General features: G+C 44.5%; 1 long non-coding RNA gene across 1 annotated transcript in view; it reads right to left on the bottom strand.

Moving 5' to 3' along the window:
• LOC110267391 overlaps positions 1 to 4,428 on the bottom strand; it is a 17,263-nt gene that overhangs the window by 10,805 nt on the left and 2,030 nt on the right. The window contains exon 2 of the long non-coding RNA XR_002354947.1: positions 3,686 to 3,693. This is a non-coding gene — a long non-coding RNA (uncharacterized LOC110267391). The remainder of the gene's footprint in view (positions 1 to 3,685; positions 3,694 to 4,428) is intronic.

The following is a 4,428-nucleotide window of genomic DNA, read 5'->3' on the forward strand; positions in this document are numbered from 1 at the left end:
TGGTGCCACCTATAAAGACACTCCCAAAGTAAGCGTTCGTACGAGAAGGCAGTAAATTAGGGTAAAAGTGACGTACTTAAGGAGAGGGGTAGGTCCTTCCCCTTTATCCCTATCTGTTCGGGTGGGGCCTTTTACTTGGGCCTAGCCTTTTTCCACAATTGCTTACCATTACTTACCCATTTATCTACCCTTCTGCAAATGCCATTTTCCTCCTTGCTTGCAGATTTTTTACTACTGTCACGAGAGTCCTGCCATTTTCATCTTCTAGCACCTTTCTGCGTTGCAATTGTTAGTAAGTGACCATTTATCCGTGCCATTTTTGCTTATTCTCCGTCATTGTAGCCTTGGTTTCCTTTTTATTGTTGCTTTTTTAGATCGAACTAATGCTTGCTAGATAGCTTTTAGGGGTACCGCAGGTGTCTTTTTTTTTTTTGCAATTTAGGCTAGAATGGTTTAGTGTAGAATGATTTTGGTTTAAGTGTAGAATAACTTAGTTTTGACTTAGAACCTTCTCCCGCCCTCACGATTTAAGTAGTGCTCCCGCTGTAGGTATGACGCAGTGACCCTCTGTGAATCAGTACACTCAGTGTACTACCGGTGTCACGAGCACATCCTCCAGGGTAACCACGGAGGAGTTAACAGAGCTCCGTGACTTGGGAGCATTATGCGAGGCAGCCTCAAGGAGGCAAATTATGAACTCTTGGTGCCGGGCTCCCAGGAACACGTTTTCCAACTTAATCTTAAGGCTCCTCGTGTCCCGGACTGGATGTGGGTGTATAAACCTATGTTCACTACCTTGGGAGTTCGACTTCCCTTCTCTCCCTTCATCATGGCTCTCTTAAATCGGTGTGATGTTTTTCTCTCATAACTTCATCCGAATAGCTGGGCTGTCATCCGGTGCTTTGAAATGATATGCGAGTACTTGGAGCTCCCGACCATCGTCGAAGTCTTCCTCTTCTTTTTCTTACTCACAAACCCTTTCTGGGAGGGGAAGCATAAAAAGGGGTACCTTTCCAACTACTTAATCAAAACGACCTATGAAGGTTTAGGTCGGTAGAACCAGCAAATTGCCGATATCTTGCTGGCAATATTTGGTTCTCATCCCCTTAACCCTCACCTCCTAATGGGTGACCGGAAAGCCGGACAGGACTGCATAGATAAATTCATGTTTCTTTCTGTTATTCTGACGATGCCCTGATTTATTTATTGCTGCCTAATTGCTGACTTCATAACTTGGTTTTCTTTTTCTTTTGTAGTTGGGATGGCTGTTGAGAATACTTTGATTAGTCGTTTGATGACTCACTTCTTTCTTGGGGATGACGAGAACTCTGATTCCTCCACTCCTCAAGTCGAGATTTCTCAAGCCGACGAGCTGGAGGTTCAATCTCAGCCTCTGACTAGGCTACCTCCTGGGCCCAGGGCTAGTGGTGAGGTTGACCATGGCCAACTTGCGGTGGTTGCGTAGTCTTTGGGTGCTCAGATTGAGGAGCCCGAAGTGGTCGTGATTCCCAACACCAAGAAAACAAAATCCAGCTCCAAGCCGGGTTAGGTGCTCTCTGTGATGGAAAAAACTTCGATGCGGGCTTCTTTGTTGATTCCAGCTACTACCAGGCACTGGAAATTTCTTCTGGGATGAGGACCTAGCCGCCCAAGCGAGGTGGACATATTGGAGCCTTCTCCGAGCTACCGCTATCATGAGGAAGGTGGAGTCAATCTTAGTCTAATGTCAGATTTTAGATGGAAAGTACAAGATGGCTCAGCGTGAAATTATTAAGTTGAAGGCTAAAGGAGAGACCTCGGGGGCTAAACTGAGCGAAGCCAAGAGGAAGATGAAGGTGGCAGATGACGAGATCCAGCGTCTTGTTGATCGGGACATTTCCCTTTCAAAGCAACTCAACACCGCTCAAGGTCAGACCGAAGTGGACGAGAGAGTAAGGTGAAAGAACTAGAAAAAGAGCTGGCGGAAGCCGTGAGATCGGCTGGCGCAGCTACCCTTGAGGTCACAAACATGAAGAAAAAGAACAAGCATATTATCAAAGATGCCCGGGACGCAATAGCTGCTACCGAGGAGGGGATCAAAGCCCAAGTCTCACTAATTGTCCTTGAATTTGACATCTCGGTTGTTGGTGCTTTTAAAATGATCCAAGATGGCAAGATCGTTGACATACTGAGGAAGTGAAAAATTTGTAATTAAACTTGTAATGTTGATGTCTTTTTGTTTGCTGGGCTTATGTGTTGCCCTTTGAACTCCCGATTTGTGGGCTTGTTAAAACTTGGTTTATTTTCATGTATGATATTGGTCATTTATTCCTGTATCGATGGATATCCGTGTGTCTTCGTGCAGGGGCTTCTGAGTTGATCAGTTATGGGAAGCCATACTCGTAACTTGGTAGTAATTTCCAAACAATAAATTTTAACACAAAATACTAGTAGTTTTAAAATAATAGGCCTCATCAAAATCCCTTGCCGCTGTTCCGAGCTGACGGTAAGGAGAAAGAGTACCCCTTTTTTCATATATCATGAGACTACAAGTAGGCTTGCAAGATTAAAACAAAGTAAATAAAAATGAACACAAGGAATGAAATGAATACGAGAAAGAAAAGTAACCAAATCGTGAGACCATAGCTAGGAGACCGTCTAAGCCTTAGGAGTAGAATCTTCTGAGGTTAGCCGCATTCCAAGTCTTTGGAATCTCCTTCCCATCTAGTAGCTCGAGCTTGTATACATTTTTTCCTTGCACCTTCCTTACCTTGTAAGGTCCTTCCTAGTTGGAGAAGAGATTCCCTTCCCCTGGTGTCGACGGACCGATGTCGTTGCGTCGTAATACCAGGTTTCCCTCTTCGAATCTTTTGTTATGAACCTTACGGTTGTAGTGTAGTGCCAACCTTTTCTTTAGCGCTACTTCCAACAAATGGGCGCTGGTTTCATCTACTAGCTCTTTTTCGGCCGCCTCCTCAACTCCTCCTAATAACAACCTTGGGCTGGGTTCTCCTATCTCCACGGGAATCATGGCGTCCATGCCGTAAGTGAGATGGAAGGGCGTCTCTTCGGTAGACGATTGCAGCATTGTCCTATAAGACCATAGGACCAATGCCAACTCGTTTGTCCATGAATCCTTCCTTTGATCCAAATGCTTCTTCAGTCCCTTCAGAATGACTTTGTTCACTGCCTCTACTTACCCGTTACTTTGAGGGTGATGCACAGAGGAAAACTTTTGCTTGATGCCAGGGCCTGATAGGAACTCTCCAAACTTCTTATCTGAAAATTGAGTTCCATTATCCGATATCACAATTTCAGGGATTCCAAACCTTGCGACCACTTGCCTCCACAGGAATTTCCTACAGTTCGCAAACGATATACTTGCCAAAGGTTCTACTTCTACCCATTTGGTATAGTAGTCAATGGCCACTAGTTGGTATTTGACTTGGCTTGGGGCCGTCAAGAAAGGGCCCAGCAAATAAACTCCCCAATAGAAGAAAGGTCGAGAGGCTATGATGGAGCTTAGCTCCTCTGCCGGTGCCTTATGAAAGTCTGTGTTTTCTTGGCATCTGAGGCACCTCTTCACTTATTCGCTGGCGTCGATCATCATAGTACACCCCTAATGTGGTGTCTACTACACCTCTCGTGTACCTCTTTTAAGACATACTCCGTTTGTTCGGGCCGCAAACACTTCAGCAGGGTTGACTGAGCCCTCTCTTGTATAACTGGTCTTGCACTACTGCATATTTAGCGGCATCTCTTCTTACGATCTTAGCTTCTTCCCTGTTTTCTGACAGCTTACCCTTCTCAAGAAATTGCTGGATTGGGTTGATCTAGGAGAGAGCTTCCTCTTGGCTTTAGGCCAAACACAAGGCCACCGATGGCGCCATTGTTCGGTTGTCCGCTGAACTGTTGGTGAAAAGATCGTTGGAGGTGAGGGTCAAAACCTGAGTGCGAGGGTTGAGATGTTGTGGGACCAATAGTCATCAATAGGTCGGCGGGTGGGGCCACCTACAAGGACACTCTGATACCAAAATAAGCCTCCGTACGAGGAGGTGGCTAATTTGAGTAAAAGTGACGTACCTGAGGAGAGGGTAAGTCCCTCTCCTTTATCTCTATCTGTTCGAGTGGGCCCTCTTACTCAGGTCCAACCCCTTAGAAACTTCCGCCAGCTGTCTGAATCTTCTCTTGTGAAGATCGAGTTACATCGAGGACATCTCATTGTACGGACAAGGTGCGAGTTCACTTAGTGAACCTCCAATTTTATATTGGGTTGGGCCAGAATATGTTTCTTTGTTTATTTGCTTTTTTTTTTTTCACTTTGTTTTTGTATTTCTAAAAAAATTATGGACAAGAAGAATAAAAAAGAAATATTAAAGAAATTTTATGACGATAAATATAGAATAATTTTATGATAAATAAACTTTTGAAAAAAATCATAGAAAAAAA

The sequence above is a fragment of the Arachis ipaensis genome, chromosome B10 (assembly GCF_000816755.2).
Source record: "Arachis ipaensis cultivar K30076 chromosome B10, Araip1.1, whole genome shotgun sequence".
Classification (NCBI taxonomy): Eukaryota; Viridiplantae; Streptophyta; class Magnoliopsida; order Fabales; family Fabaceae; genus Arachis; species Arachis ipaensis.